The sequence below is a fragment of the Pan troglodytes genome, chromosome 4, assembly GCF_028858775.2.
Source record: "Pan troglodytes isolate AG18354 chromosome 4, NHGRI_mPanTro3-v2.0_pri, whole genome shotgun sequence".
Lineage (NCBI taxonomy): Eukaryota > Metazoa > Chordata > Mammalia > Primates > Hominidae > Pan > Pan troglodytes.
Window position 1 is genome coordinate 60,745,354 of NC_072402.2, and position 17,503 is coordinate 60,762,856.

The following is a 17,503-nucleotide window of genomic DNA, read 5'->3' on the forward strand; positions in this document are numbered from 1 at the left end:
AGAATTTCTATCTTGGAATAGAAGCCAAATTGGGAACCAAGAGGCGAATCACTTAAAGTCACCTGACAAATCAAAAACCAACTTGAAATCAAGTCGTTTCTCTTTCTTACTTGCTGCAATGAAATTTAAAATATATGTTGCCCTGGTTGAGACTGTTTGTCTTGGATCAACATCATTCTAAAGAAAAAGGGTAAATTTGACAGGGATGCTTATTTTACATTTCTTCCTTTCACTTTTTCAGGTTTTTACAACTAAAATAAATGAATCATGTAGCAGCTGGAATAGAAATCTCTTACTGATTGGGCCATAAAAGTGGGAGCTTTCAGAAACAGCCTATTCTCCACAAAATAAAATAACCTAGACATTGTCCAAACTGTTCAATGCTAGACTTGAGAACTATAGTTTTAAAGCTTCTTTTACTATGGATTTATTATCATTTATAAATATTATGAATTTTCAAATGAGTTAGCAACTATCAAGACAGGTAAATCTCACACCCTCTTCTGTGTTCCCACAGCCATTTTTATACATACCTTGTTATAATTATTGTCTTTTTCACCCAGTAGCCTACGGGTTCTTTGAGGGCAGTATCAGGTCTTGGTTATCTTTCTCTGTCACAGCACAGTGCCTTGTGTGTGATAAAGCCCCCAACAAACTGAATTAATAAAAACTATAGATCATCCTGCCCAGCCTGTTTTAGGAAGTATTTGTGTATCTCCTCCCCCTAGTAGTTTGGTTTGGTCAGCTCTGTGCCCAGCATCTCTGCTCAGAAGGCAAGGACAAGGGAGGGAAGGAGGGACTGAAATTTCTTTGGCTGACTGACCAGATGCAGTGGCTCATGCCTGTAATCCAAGCACTTTGGGAGGCCAAGGCGGGTTGATCACTTGAGGTCAGGAGTTTGAGACTAGCCTGGCCAACATGGTGAAGCCCCGTCTCTACTAAAAATACAAAAATTAGCTGGGCGTGCTGGCACATGCCTGTAATTCCAGCTACTTGGGAGGCTGAGGCAGGAGAATTGCTTGAACCAGAGAGGTGGAGGTTGCAGTGAGCTGAGATCACGCCATTGCACTCCAGCCTGGGCGAAGAAGCGAGACTCCATCAAAGGAAAGAAAGAAAAGAAAAGAAAGGAAAGAAAAAGAAAAAGAAGCTAAAAAGAAAGAGAAAAGAAAAGAAGAAAAGATTCCTTTGGCTATTCTCATTAGCAGCTCATTCAGTTCCATTCAGTGAACACTCTGAGCATCTGCCTCACTTCAGGCCTTGCTCCAGATGCGGAATTCGCCAAGATGAGTGAGAGGGTCTACTTTGGCCAAAGCTCTCTGAGCCTTGAGGTCTGTCTTCATCCCAAAGAATTTGCACTCTAGCAGGGAAGAGGGGAAATGAATGGACGAATATTTATGTATTACTTGGGTTGAGGGAGCAGTCAATTCTTCAGGGAAGGGAGAGCAAGGAAAACAAAGAAGGGAAGTGACAGGGGAAGGGAAGGAGGTTCCAGAATGCATCAGGTGGATAAGTAGCAGTCTTGAAGTGTGAAAATTAATACATGGTATATTTGGGGAGACAGCAAGCACTTTAAGGCATAGTTTCAAGTAGGGTTGGGGCTTAAGTTGTTTAAGTGAGAGGAATTTTTTTTTTCCTTAAGGCTTTCTACGCGATTTAGATTGTGAATCTTTGGAGGATAGACTGCTATACCACCAAGCTTTCCTCAGAGAAGGAGATCAAAAACATTGGGAGATTTAAATGTAATGAACTAATACAGAACTATAAAGTGTGTGTGTGTGTGTGTGTGTGGGCCTGTGCACTTGCTAATTTCACTTCCCTTTCCTTGTCCTGTCCACTCTCTGGTATATATAAATAATGAACTGATTAAAACACTCACAGAAGGGAAAAGGAGATAAGGAGGAAGAAGAAAAGTTTATGTTCATTCTAAACCCTCAGGTGCTGTGATTTCAGGAGGGAAGAAGCTGTTTATAAGTAAATAAATATACACACACATATAATAATTGTACTTCACATATATATAATAATTGTACTTCAAGATAGCGTGAATACTTGTAATGATACAGGTTAAATACCATTAGAGTGATAAAACCAAGGGACTACAGGATCTCAGAGAAGGAAAATCTCACCTTCAGCTATTGTGATTAGAAATTGAGAAGTAGCATTTGAATTGGGTCTTAAGCACAGATAGAAATTTAGTTGAGGTCATAGTAGTAGTAGAATAGTGCCAGGTACTATTCTGAACACTTTAGTATTCTAATTCAATTGAGCCTCACAATGAACCTTGTGATATAGGTATTATTGTTCTTGTCATTATTATTATACCCATTTTCCAAATTAGAAAACTATGGCCTAGAGCAGTCAAGGGACTTACCCAAAGCCAAACAGTTAGTAAGTAATAAAAAGGGGATTTCAACAAAGGTAGTTTTGGCTTCAGTCCAGTTAACTAGCTAAACTACCACTCACAAGAAACAGGACAGAGGGCCTTCTAGGAGAAAGAAATGTCTTGGGCAAAGAGTTCATATTTGGGAAGGGCAAGGTGAGTTCAAGGAGTGACTAAACTCAGTTTGGCTAGAAAGTTAAGGGGATAGGATCTGTGAGTATTGAGAGATGACAACCCTGCTTTGTTTTGTTTTGTTGAGACAGAATATCACTCTGTTGCCCATGGGGAAATGCAGTGGTGCAGCCTTGGCTCACTGCAACCCTGCGCTCTTGGGCTCAAGCAATCCTCCCACCTCAGCCTCCCAAGTAGCTGAGACTCCAGATGCATGCTACCATGCCTGGCTAATTTTTAAAAATTTTTTTGTAGAGACGGGGTCTCACTCTGTTGCCCAGTCTGGTCTTGAAGTCTGGCCTCAAGTGACCTTCCTGCGTCAGCCTCTGAAAGTGCTGGGATTACAGGCGTGAGCCAGCATGCCTGGCCTGACCACCCTGTTTTGAACTGTAGACTTCCCATGCATCTTCCTGCTTCATCTTCCTAGTACTTTATGCCATTGTCTAACATGCTACATACTATTTTACTGGTTTATCACATTTATTTAGTCTCTCTTCATTAGAATGTAAGTAGCTAGAAGTTTGGGATTATTCAGCTTTGTTCACCGCTTTATCTTTAGTCTCTAGAAGAGTATCTGGCATGTAGTAGGTTCCTGTTGAGTATCTGTTGAATGAATGAATGGATAAGTTGAATTCAGATCACTGAGGGTTCCACAATACTCTAGCAATCTTTAATCTCTTGGCGACCTCACATGATATGTGGGAAGCCACCAATCAACCTTGATCATATCAATGTGTCATGTGCTGTGCATTCAGTGCTGCCCTTTGGAGGAGGGGGTGCTGCAAGATTATGGTGGAGAAATATAAAAACATTGAAAGGATTCTGTGGTTTGAAATGCTTTGTTCTACTTGCAATACTCTCAAGGAGTAGCTGCTGATGTGGACTGAATTTTAAGGGACTTCAGGAGGCATTGCAACAAATCTCATCCCAACCCTATTATAAGTACCTAAAGTTACATACTGTTGGATTTCACTTCGTGTTATTAATCACTGATTTTTCATTCAAAACCGCTTTTTTGTTGTTAGTACTAGCTCAGCATGCAGCATACTAACTAACAAGCAGCATATTTCCACTGTACACAGGCTCTTGGGCCAGACCACCACCATTGTGTCTTGCCCCCATAGCTTGGACATATTCTTTAACCTGTCTAAGCTTTGGTGTCCTAGCTTCGAAAAATGGAATAATAATAGTACTTTCCTCAACGGACTGACGTGAGGATTAATGAGTTCATGTATATATTTTTGATCTTAAAAGAGTGTGTGGTGCTCACTTTGGCAACACATATACTAAAATTGGAATGATACAGAGATTAGCGTGGCTCCTGTGGAAGGATGACATGCAAATTCATAAAGTATTCCATTAAAAAAAAAAAGTCTGACACATAGTAAGGTATATAGAGACTTCGGATTGCTGGAAGGAATTCTTGGAAAGGAAGGTGAAAAAGAAATAAAGGCAGATTTTATTTATCTCACAGTTTGGCCAGAATCCTATGGCTAAAGACACCTTAACTTTACTGTTTTTAGATTCCACCATCACTACCCTGAAAGATTATTTTGGAGAGTGTTGTTGGATTTGATCATGTGGCATTAAAAATGCCAGATGACCATATGTTCTCACTCATATGTGGGAGCCAAGCTATGAGAACACAAAAGTATAAGAATGACATATTAGACTTGGGGTCTTGGGGGAAAGGGTGGTGGGTGGCAAGGGATAAAAGACTACACGTTGGGTACAGTGTACACTGCCCAGGTGATGGGTGCACTGAAATCTCAGAAGTCACCACTAGAGAACTTATTCATGTGACCAAACACCACCTGTCCCCCAAAAGCCTATTGAAAAAAAAGTTAAAGGTACTTTGGAGAAACAAACAATTAAAAAAATGCCAGATGACATCTAACATCTGATCTATAAGATAGTAAGAACTGGACGGTACAGTTAAAATCCTATCACCTGAAAATATCACAGTCATGGGGGAAGGAATGAGGGAGAGAAGGAAAGAAAGGACAAAGGAAAGAAGGAAGGATTCTGAAAAAATGATGTTGTAAGCATCATTCATTTTATAGAGTAAAACAATTGAACAGTCCCTTGGATTTTGCTGTAAGGGACTTGACCTACTGAAGAATTTCTTCTTACTGTGATATTCTTAAAATGTTTTAAATGAGTGAACTTCAGTTGAAGCTTCTCATACCAAGACAATTCTGATAAAACTGGAGTCCACACTCCATGGTAAAATTAAGAAGTCCTCAAAATAGTAAGAATGATCGAATATTGGTGGCTTTCAATGAAGCTTGGTGTATTCTGTTAAGCAGTTATGCCAAGGAAAGAGATAATTGAATGTTATTGTTCAACTCCAGATGGAGATATTACTTTATTTTTATTTTGTCTATGTAGTCCACTGCTTCTGTCTACAAATTATTTAAAGTGACTCACATGAAAATAGTAATAATAAAATATTGAAATACAAGAAGATCAGAACAAAGAGAAGGCAACTATGATAATGCTCAACCCTACTCCAATTGGTCGAATCACTTTTCCAATTGAGTTTCATGTTTGTTGCTCTGGGTTTTTGAAAAACGAAAGGGCAGGGGAATCATGATCTGTGACATATTATTTCTCATTATGGAAAAGAAGGAGAATGTGTCTTCCATAGGGAAAATAAAAGCTGTTCGAGCATAATTCTAAGAAGACGTTTTCTTTATATATATATATATATATATATATTTTTTATACTTTAAGTTCTAGGGTACATGTGCATAACGTGCAGGTTTGTCACATAGGTACACATGTGCCGTGTTGGTGTGCTCCACCCATTAACTCGTCATTTAAGACCATAATTCTAAGAAGATGTTTTCTATAGAAGACATTGAGTGATCTAATGAGTAATTCACAACACTGTTATAGTAAGCGTAGTTTTGAATTTCTTGTGGCCTTTTCTTACGGTGGCGTTAAGTAATGTTGAGACCCTAGTATTGAAATGCCATAAAGTGATTTGGTAGCCTTCAGCAGGGTATACTTGAACTTCATTCAAGGATAGCATTAGACATCCTGTAGAGGAAGATGGATGATCTGGCCCTTTCAATGATCTTCTCTAACGATTACTTCTCCCAGGAGGTCTGATAAAGAGCAGGGAGTTGGAGATTTCATTTCCTGTCCGGGCCTCAAGAGCTGGTACCACTAATTCTGGAAAATCCACATATAAACATTGCAGCCCTGTGGGCAGTTGTTGGATTTTCATTGTGAAAGTTAAGAATCCTGAGGGTCTTCTGGCCTGCCTGAAAGGTTGCTCACCTTCCAGAAACAGACAAACTCTTATAAATTATATTGACTTAAAATTTAAATCCCCAAAGTGCTTAGATAAGATAAAAATCCATATTTCTTAACTATGATGGTTAAAAAGCAACTATATTTATCTGCGGCACATGAGTAGATACTATTAGATGAGGAGAATGTTTATATTGTCAGCTATTGTGTGCTTCACATTCATATAACTCATGTTTGTCGAGCTTCTACTGTGAGCCAGGTTACCTTCTTGGATGTGTCTCTGCATACAGTGTATTTTTATTTCCTTAAATTCTCTTTTTGATGTGTTCATGTGTATGTTTTTATGTTTTTGTTTTATTTTATTATTATTTTTCTTTTTGAGATGGAGTTTCACTCTTGTTGCCCAGGCTGGACTGCAATGGCGTGATTTTGGCTCACCACAGCCTCCGCCTACCAGGTTCAAGAGATTCTCCTGCCTCAGCCTCTTGAGTAGCTGGCATTAGAGGCATGCGCCACCACGCCCAGCTAATTTTGTATTTTTAGTAGAGACCGGGTTTCTCCACGTTGGTCAGGCTGGTCTCGAACTCCTGACCTCAGGTGATCCGCCCACCTCGGCCTCCCTAAGTGCTGGGATTACTGGCGTGAGCCACCATGCCCAACCTGTATGTTTTTATTTTATTAGTTTTTTTAAAATACAAAAACTGTAGTCACTTATTGTTTTAAGTCCAATTATTCAGAAATACATAAAGATATATAAAAGTTAATAATCTTTTCCCTCTTTAATCCCCAAGGTTATTATCCAGTGTTATCAGTTTGATGTGGCTTCTTCCATACCTTTTTCTGTGCTCAAATAATTTTCTTAATTATTCAGAGCATATGTCTAAAACTTCAATGTATAATATTAGTGATTTTTTTCAGTGGAGCCATATTTATTTTTGCTGGCAAGCAGGAGAAATTTTCCCCTAATTATAATTGATTTTCTATAGTGTACTTGTTTGTTTGCTCTGTCTTGAGGGAAGGGAGGGGAAACATTGTTATTACTCTCCCGAATAATTTAGAAGCTGAAGACTCCACCTATGAATGGAACTTTTCCTGTTCTGAACAGGACCAAACTTGATGGGATATGATAAGCATGTATTTTTCAAATGATGTCATCTTCCATCTGATGTCAACTTTTGTGTATATGCTCATTAATTTTGAGACTAGCTCCAGTGTCACAGTATCAAATCTGAATATATCCTACACACCCTTCTCAAAAGTCAATGCTCGAATATCCTTTCATTGATCTTTTGTCAAATAGGGAAGTCATGTCGTTTGTAGTATTATTTCCTGTGCATTTAGTGAGTGTACAGAATCCCAGGAACTGCATGACCCTAAAGTTGCAAAAAAGAAACATTTTGAAAATCTGAATACAAGTGGATCACCCCTTATTGACGGAGGATACATTCCAAGGCCTCCTGTGGATGCCTGAAACTATAGATAGTACCAAACCCTTTACAGTTGTCCCTCAGTATCCATGGGGCATTTGTTCTGAGACCTTTCTGAAATAACAAAATCTGAGTCAATGAAAGAAAATGGTGTAGTATTCGCATATTACCTATGCATATCCTCCTATATATTTAAATTATTTCTTGACTCCTTATAATACCTAATATAATGTAAATGCTGCATAACTAGTCATGCTCTATTGTTTAGGGAATAATGATGAGGAAAAAAGTTCATTACATGTTCAGTACGTGTGCAATTTTTTTTTTTGAGTATTTTCAATCCACAGTTGATTGAATCCACAGATGTGGAACCCATGGATACAGAAGGCCTGCTATAGATACTATATTTTTTTCCTATATATACATGCCTATGATAAAGTTTAATTTATAAATTAGGCACAGTAAGAGATTAACAATAGTAACTAATGATAAAATAATTGTAACAACATACTGTAATGAAAACAAATGTGGTCTCTCTTTCTGTTTTTCAAAATATCTTTTTATATGGTAGCAAGGAAAATGAAACCATGGAAAGCGAAACTGCATGTAAAGGGGGACTATTGTCTATAGTTATGACATCATTTTTGTGCCTGTGATGATGCTTGAGGATGAGAAGTCTGAAACAAGATAGTTAACTGTTGAAAAAATAGGACTGCTTTATGTGGCAATCTTAAATAGCAATCGTATCTGAAACATTTCTAGATGCCCAAAGCAGTATCTGAAATACTGCCTGTAGAGGGTCTCTTCCATATTTCAGTTATTAGGCATTGCTCACACAGAGAGTAAGAATATATTAAGGAACTCGGCTGGGCGCTGTGGCTCACGCCTGTAATCCTAGCACTTTGGGAGGCTGAGGCAGGCAGATCACGAAGTCAGGAGATCGAGACAATCCTGGCTAACAAGGTGAAACCCCGTCTCTACTAAAAATACAAAAATTAGCAGGGCATGGTGGTGGGCGCCTGTAGTCTCAGCTACTCGGGAGGCTGAGGCAGGAGAATGGCGTGAACCCAGGAGGCGGAGCTTGCAGTGAGCTGAGATTGCGCCACTGCACTCCAGCCTGGATGACAGAGTAAGAATCCGTCTCAAAAAAAAAAAAAAATATATATATATATATATATATATATGTATATATAAAGGAACTCTTAAGCCAACCTTTCAACCTTCTTCTCCATGCCCATTCCCTCTAGTGTGCCCCCACCCAAGAAAACCAAATACACACAAGCTCACCTACACATTTGTCAAAATCTTGACTCTTAAACCCGAAGACCAGTAACTATAGATATGTGTCATGTATCAGTAGGATATCACCACAAGGTATGTCTAAGAAAGCTAACTTCAGTATTCCCATTTTACAGATGGGAAAATAGATGGAATGTGGGAGGAATAGTAACATGGAGAAAATAGTTTCAAGGTATGGTGGCCATGTAGTAGTTAAATGAAAAGTAAGTCCCCTGCTAGGAAGTTGTACTTCTTGCTAGCCTCAATGAAACCATGCAAGGATCGCCATCCTTGCATGGAAACTTAAAGTAACCTGAAGGAAGAGGCAGCAGCTTCATCGCATCCAGTTGGTTAATCCCCTCTCTGTCAATCACCTGCATACAAGCTGAAAAAAACTATAAATTCACATTTCTGGAGCCACATGGTCAAAATAGCACTTTATATTCAGTGTGAAATTCTTAAAATGAAACCCAGCTGGCAGATGGGAAGGACTGGTGTGGGGAGGAATATTGAGTGTGCAAGGGTTTCATGATTTTCCAGAGAGCTTTTTATGCTTTGTGCAGATATAGGAATATTTTTAAACATCTATGATGCAGCACAAATGAATTTCTTAAATCTAAACTGTAAGTCTAATTTATAATATTTCATAAAAACCATTAAGATAGTTATGCAAGCCATTGCAAATTCAGCCTTGCCTATAAGAATAGAGTGATTTGCTCATTTAGGGAACTCTTTTCAATTCCTCCATGAGTGTTAGTTAATATATTATGTCTTTTAGTGCTTTGAATAAGCCCTTTGCTTAATAACATACTTTGTGAGAAAGTGAGAGGAACAAGAAAGAGAATAGTTACTTCAGTTCACTTCCACCTCCACCTCATGTGCAGAACTTCCCCCCATTATGTTGTACCTCTTAATTGCTTCCATTTTTTTCTCTTTCCCCAGGTTTTGTAGGAGGTAAACCATATCTTGGTGATGTACAGGGCCAGTGGTCATGCTGGAACCTGTCAAACCCCCATCCCATAGTACAATGCTTTTTGTTACTGATCCAAGCCCTGCAACCTACCAGACACATTTACAGATTTATCAAATCAGTTTGATAGAAGGTTGCCCCTTCTCATGGTGCCAAAAAGCAGTTCAACCTGTAAGTAGGTTACTACATATTTGGTGTCCATGACTTCATGTAAGATGTCAGAATTCAAGTATTTCAGCAGCTGCAAGAGATTTCAGCATTTCCGTATGTTTTATGAAAACTATAATTGACTTGCTAAAAAGTGTGCAGGTTACATGTGTTGTATGGATAGATGAGAAGCTACAGTCAAACAGGCAAGAATTTGTTTCTGAAATACTGATTTCTCTAGAGCCACATCTTTTCCTTTTTTTCAGTGAAAGATTAGATGCTGTGACTAGGCACCTAAAATTTACAAACCCTATTTCAAGGACTCTGACGTATAAGTGTCCTTATGCTAAATGTGACAGGGTATCAGGAACTAAAAGTAAGTTTGTAGACACATAGAGGCAAATGCCATTTACATGTATCATTTAGTATTGTTTTGTTATTAACACTTACCTTCTAGTTAAAAATAGATCATTGGTACAGGCTATCATTTGTCAGGCATTGGAATTATATGATTTTTGTTTTTAAGTGCTTTTCTGGAATTGGCATTTTACCAAAGGAAAAATGAATTTGGTAAGGGTGGGAAAGAAACAGATGATAATTTCAAGGTAAAATAGGACTATTCTGCAAAGCACTAAGATTACCTGCTCTCTAAAGAAATGTAGTGTGGAAGATTGTAATCAGGGCATGGGCTAAGAAAAGCTCAGGACATTTTCTTGGTGGGTATACTTTATAATAGAATTCTGTTTCTGTTCTGGGTCTAGAAAATTGGAATAAGTTCTATTTAGAAAATATTTTACAAATACATTCAGAATAACATTATGTTTAATATTTTAACTAATATTATATTTAATAACAGGGTTTTCAGTTATAACCATAATATGCTTTCATAGAGATGAATATTTCTACAGGAAGCTGTAGGGGTGTGGGGGTGTGCACATGAGCGTGGGTTTGAGTATTTTAATTTTATTTATTTATACTCGACTCTCACAAAAAAGGATTTGAGGTGATAGACACTAGTATTGATTCTGACAGTGGACATGCTTTTATGTAACACTCTAAACTTCAGACTGAAGTGGGTGTTAATGACTTCCCCTCTGAGAATGCTTTTGATTCAGACATGATGAAAAGTGTGACTGGAAATTTAGAGCAGAACGTGTAGTTAAAAGCCCACTCATCTGGCCTGATCTGAACTGGTAGTTGAACAGTTAATCAAGAACTGGCTAAAAGGCCAGGCGCTGGTGGTTCACACCTGTAATCCTAGCACTTTGGGAGGCTGAGGTGGTCAGATCATCTGAGGTCAGGAGTTCGAGACCAGCCTGGCCAACATGGCAAAACCCCATCTCTACTAAAAATACAAAAATTAGGTGGGCATGGTGGCAGGCGCCTGTAATCCCAGCTACTCGGGAGGATGAGGCAGAGAATAGCTTGAACCCGGGAGGCAGAGGCTGCAGTAAGCCGAAACTGTGCCACTGCACTCCAGCCTGGGTGAGACTCTGTCTCAAAAAAAAAAAAAAAAGGAACTAGAAATAAATAATTTATTTTAATTTAAACATACCAATGGTACTAATCTTTTCATGTTGGGCCAAGGCCTTTTATCTGAATATGTGGCCACTAATCAGAGTTGTGTTTTATATTTGTCTCATTAAGCAGCCATTACCTATGATTTTTCAGCTTCTGTTTCTTTAAAATGGAACTATAAGTTAAAGATACTTGGGAAGCAATCTGCGTCTTTCCCTCTCAATCCTTTGTAGTTATCTTATCTAAATCCAATCCAACAGCAGTTTGGTTTTAGTGACTCACCTTAATTATTAAGTTCTTTGAACTCATTCCATTTAGTTTTTCATAGGAATAGAAATTCTCAAGTTCATATTTTATCTGTTGGTGTCACATTTAATTATACTACTTAATAATAAATATGATTGCCATCTTGAGAGCTGTGAAGCAGCCTAGGAGTGCTCACCAGTTGTCAGCATCCACTGGGTAATTACCATCATTCAGGGTGGTGTGTCCACTGGTCATGAACATTCACTGGGTAGGCAACATCAATCATTTGTCTTGTACGAGGACAATGAAGAGTCAGTTGATCCAAGGTGATTAGGTGGAGACTGATCAGTAGAGCTTTTATCATAGCTCTATGTGCTATTGTTTTGAACCCAACTATAGATTTGTCCTTATCTATGGCTGCTTTATATTTAACCCATATATTGCCTTCTGTCCCTCCTTTAGATCAGTTATATAGCAAATGTTATTATTGCTGTGGTACTTTCTTTTCCTTCATGTCACTTATTCCTACCCGACTTTACTTAGTTACTTGATATCTGTCAGTATCGCTGTCTACCATGTAAGCTCCATAAGGGCCGGGACTTGTTATGTTCACCTTTGTATCCCCAGAGCCCAAAACAGTGACTGTGTAGACTGAGTGAAAGGTGGCTACTTCCTTGGCACACTTGTTTCAGCCCAATTTGGTGTACTGACTTGGCCCCCCAAGATCTGTTGATTATTCATTTTGAGCCAGAAAGAAGCACAGAGAATAGGAGCTGTCGACCTGTGATGCTCCTGGACGTAGCTCCTGGTCTACCCTCCCAGTCCACTTTCTAAATCTCCTGGTTCCAGGGAGTGAGTCTGATGGTTTGTGCTGCTACTGTGGATTGAATCATTAACAGGGGTTTGTTCTCTGACTTTTGCCTTAGAAGATCAGTTCAGAGCAAGGTTTTTCAATCTTGGCATTATTGACCTTTTGGTCTACATAATGTTTTGTTGAGGTGAGAGGGGAAGCTGCCCTATGCATTGGAGGATGTTAGCCACATCTCCCTGGCCTCTACCCACTAGATGCTGGTAGTAACCACCTGCTCTGCTTCCCCACCCCCTGTTATGACAACCAAAACAATCCCCAAACATTATCAAATGTCCCGTGGGAAGGTACAGTTGCCTTTTCCTTTCCCTGGTTTAGAACTAGTGTTTTCAACTAGTCATGGATGACAATTACGACCCAAGGCTACACTCCCAATGCTGTGGTAAATCCCAGTCAATGGCTTTTGGAACCTTTATTTCTGGTGTTCTCTTTATGTCTGATTAGAATGTTCTTGAGACATGTCTTTCACAGGCTTTGTACTGAGCTCAACTAGTCCTGTGTGGGATTTTTTGGCTAAAATTCCTCAGTACGGATTACCACTTAGCTTTTCTTTAGACGGCCTACAAGCCTCTTTCCAAGCTCATATTTCTCAGTTGCCAGGATATTAGGCTCCTGACTGTATTGCCAGCAGGGAAAGAAATTCCCTTCCCGTGACTGACATGGCACCTGGTTACAAGCCCATTTGTTACCTGTTGCCCTTGCTCAGATGTGCTATTGAGGCAGCTGTCAGCTTTTTCTGCCTCAGCTCCCTGCCCCTCTTTCCCCTAGTTCTCCATGCTTTCCTGTTTTTTCTTTTCCTTCTGGTGTTTCCATGGTGGCTTCTTGCTGTAGCTAGAGGACAAACTGCTGACAGGCACATCCCTTGAATATCTCTGCATCTGGACAGGGCCATTGGCACCCTCCATTGGTGACTGAGTAATGCGTGGCTTGCCATATTTGTCTGTCTCCTGTTTATGGCCCAAGAATTTGAATCTGCTCCAGCATCTAAATGTTGTCGTTGTTAGGACAGAGTGCTGCCATAGTACCACAAGGCCAATATTAAACATGTTTATTTGGGTTCCATATATTAACATTTTGATTTGTTACTACTGCTGTTGTTTTTTCATACCCGACAGCTGCAAGATTGAGACAGGGGACATATATTCCATTACAAAAGCCAAATAACCTTGTGTGTATAAACTGTTTTTAAAAGATATTTGTGCCTTTAACAGTCTTTAACCATTGACTAAATATATTCTCCCTAATATTTTGTTGAGTCAGAGAATCCCTTGAGTTGGCCAATTGACAGTAGTTTAATAAAGTGCACAAGGGGTGCCAATATTGGATAAGCAGGGAGAATAGCTAGACTTGACAAAATCAAATCACGTTCTCCTGGTTGTCTGATCAGGTAGCAATCGTTTGACGTGTATTTGTGGCACGCAGCCTCGTATAACAGAAAAAGTTGAATGTGAGGTGTGGCCAAAAACTCATTTTAAAAGATACAGTAGACTTTTAAGAAAATTGAGAATGTGAAATAGAATCAGGAATTGTTCATTTGTCAGCTAACGTTAAGTTACCTCAAATGTTTTGTAAAGTCTTAGAGGGATGAAATTTGATGTTCACTCTGAGGCAAATGTTGGATTTGAAAAATACCAGGCTCAGGGGCTTCTTCCTCTCATGCTATTTTGCAGAATCAAAGGCTATGGTAGGAAAACCGTGTTTTCTGTAACACAAAAGCATAAATTCTCAGCACTGGAATGTCCTCAGAGCACATCTAGCCATCCCAGTCTAAGCTTTTAGCAAGGCAAAGGAGGAATAATCCAACTGTGTTGAAACATTTCAGTTACTGAGGCAGACACAATTGTTGGTAATCATGAGTTGTTTTTCTTTTTCACATACTCTTTAACCTCATAAAATATGGAACTCATATCTTCAACCTGCACTTTGTAATATCAGGATGTGCACCCACCCTCCCACCCACCTAGCCATTTCAATATGCACACTTAATGGGTATTAAGTTTAAAAAAAAACTTAAAAGAATCAATTTCATGGTGAATGCATCTAGTTAAGCAAGCCATTTAAACAACATTTTACTCGTGTGTAGCAGACCATTTTATAAGATACTGATAGCTTTACAAGCCTGTGTTTCAGACAAGCTAATTGGTTGTCTCCAATATGTGTTTGGGGCTTTCACTCATTAACTCCCTTTCCTGTCTAGTACATACTTTGTTAGCTTACAGACATATAGGTAGGACTCTTTAAACAACCTTATTCTATTGCCAGGAGAAAGGTTTTCATTGAATAGGTTTCTTCCTACTTACAATATTTGGTTTCTTGAAAGGAAGGAAAATCATAACTGAATATTACCCCAAATACAGAAGATAAAAAATCAAGTAGAATACCCTAAAAGTGCTTGACACCAAAAATGAATGCTCTTTTGAAAGAGTGGAGTGGAAATGATTGACAGAAAGGAAGGAAAGGAGGAGAGGAGAAAAAGGAAGAGAACATGATGTGCTCTTGAACCTGGCTGCCTCTGTAATTAATGACTATGTTATGTATGGTATTGAGAAGTCTGTTGCTTGCACCTGCATGCAAAGACAAGTGTACTGATGCTTCTCTTTTTGCATATGTCAGAGCTTTCCATTCTCTGAAATAAGAATTAGATGCTTTGTTTGGACACAGATTAAAGGAATAGCTCAAAACATGAGTGTCCTATGTTGGTCTTGAGATTTCTGGAGTGGTTCTCTTTTCCAGGATAGGTTGTTTACTTTTCTGTTTGCAACACGATTCATTGCAGCTGCCCGTAGGCATATGTGTAATCATTTGAACCAATTATATCTACAGTTTTGAAACTCTTCATGTAAAATCCCACCTCCTTCATGAAACCATGGCTTGATTAATTGGGAAGACTGGTAACTTCTCTCCAATATTCAATTTTCTTCTTTTACTAACATTTTAACATGGAATGAAATATAGTACATATTTTGTTGTCTTTTTCATTGTAGCTCAGCTATTTAAATCTATTTTTTTCAAATAAGTATCCTCTTTGTGTCTCACATTATATTGAGAATACTAGATAACACAAATTTTTTTCATTGTCTGTGCCCTCAAGGAACTGAGGACTCATACACATGAAAAAAATAGGGAATAATTATCCAAATCTGGATTATGCTGTAACTGAAAATGGAGTTCACCAGAGACTTGTGGAGATGCTTCATCTGCATTGAGTCTTGATAGCCTAACCCATTAATTTATACAATAATTATTTATAATGCTTGTTATAAGCAGAGTATAATGGTTCCTATAACTAAAAAGTTCATAGATTGCAGGCCTTTGGCATAGCTTGATTCAGGGGTTTGTGGTTCAATCACACCTATTTTTCCTGCAGTTTTCTTGGCTATTTCTTCATGTATCAGCTATCTTTCAGCATTTGTATCCTGCGGAGACTACCTAAAAACCAAACCTCAGCTTTGATTACCTTATGAACCTCTGAATCCAGTGGGCACACACTAGCAGGGGATATTTCAGTTTTATAAACAAATAAATCCTCTTCATCTCTTTAGGCCAGTTTAAGTTGGGCATTCTGTTTCTGTCAACCACAGGCCTCTTCAGTTACTGATAATTTGGTACTAGAAGGGGTTGCTGAGTTAATTCTACCAAACATTAACATTCAGTTACTCATAATTTGTTACTAGAAGTGGTTGCTACAAGTGAACTCCGCAATGTAGAATTGGATAAATAGATGTAGGGAGGAAAAAAGTAAGGAGGACTCTTCTGTCCCTGACTTGTAAGATTAGAAATCCTATTCGCTGATTGAAAAACAGATCGTTTACATTTTTTCTTGTCGTAACTTGGAATATGTCATTAACTCTTGTGAATACAGAAACAATCAAAATGTGAGAGAGACATAATCCAACTGAATTTTATTTTTAACACGTATAAGAGGTATAACCATGCTAGATAAGAAAGCAAGGAAAAGAATATAGAACTTCATTTACTTGAATCAATCAAAAAAGCTAGAAATTGAAACATAATAATATATATGGGGGTGAGATCCAACAGAATGCTCTTAAAATGCCATTAAAATTAAATGTTTGTTCATCCTTAGGAAAGTAGGAGAAAAAAGAGCAAACTAAACCAAAACAGACAGAAGAAAGAATATAATAAAGATTACACTAGAAATAAATGAAATAGAGATTAGGAAAACAATAGAGAAAATCAATAATACCAAAAGTTAGTTTTTTTGAAAGACCAATAAAATTGACAAATCTTTTTTTTTTTTTTTTTTTTGCGATAGAGTCTCACTCTGTTACACAGGCTGGACTGCAGTGGCATGATCCCAGCTTACTGCAATCTCTGCCTCCCAGGTTCAAGCGATTCTCCTGCCCCAGCCTCCCGAGTAGCTGGGATTACATGTGTGCACCACCACGCCTGGCTAATTTTTTGTATTTTTAGTAGAGATGGGGTTTCACCATGTTGGCCAGGCTGGTCTCAAACTTCTGACCTCAGGCTATCCACCCGCCTCAGCCTCCCAAAGTGCTGGGATTACAGGTGTGAGCCAAGACGCCCAGCCAATTTGACAAATATTTAATCAACTAACAAAGCAAAAATGAGGGAAACTTAAATTTCTAAAATTAGGGATGAAAGAAGAGACACAACTACCAACCTTGCAGAAATAAAAAGGGGCTGGGTACAGTGGCTCATGCCTGTAATCCCAGCAGTTTGGTAGGCCAAGAGAGGAGGATTGCTTGAGCCCAGGAGTTCGAGACCAGCCTGGGCAGCATGATGAAATCCCATCTCTACAAAAAAATACAAAAATTAGCCAGGCATGGTGGTACACGCCTGTGGTCCTCGCTACTCAGGAGGCTGAGGTGGGAGGACCACCTGAGCCTGGAAGGTTGAGGCTACAGTGAGCCATGATAGTGTCACTATACTCCAGCCTGGGCAACAGAGTGAGGTCTGTCGGGGGTAGGGGGGGCAGCGGGGGGAACCCAAACCAAAAAAAAGAAATATAAAGGACTATGAAGGAATACAATTAAAAAAATTGTTTGCCAAATAACTAGATAAACTAGATTAAATGTACAAATTCCTAGAAGGGTGCAAACTACTGAAATTGACTCAAGAAGTAATAGAAATCAAAATTAGACCTATAACAAGTAAAAACATGGAATTACCCTTCCCATCAGAAAAGCCCAGGACCCTTGCTTCACTGCTGAATTCTACCAAACGTTTAAAGAATTTACACCAATTCTCAAACC

The 17,503-nt window shown here is 38.8% G+C and overlaps 1 protein-coding gene and 1 non-coding gene across 4 annotated transcripts in view; both read left to right on the forward strand.

Annotated features, from left to right (window-relative positions):
• Positions 1-17,503, forward strand: part of ARL15 (ADP ribosylation factor like GTPase 15) — a 429,148-nt gene that overhangs the window by 397,234 nt on the left and 14,411 nt on the right. The gene's annotated exons all lie outside the window — the stretch shown is intronic.
• LOC112207290 (U6 spliceosomal RNA) lies at positions 3,814-3,917 on the forward strand. The gene has a single exon (XR_002941722.1). It is a non-coding gene; the product is annotated as a U6 spliceosomal RNA (small nuclear RNA).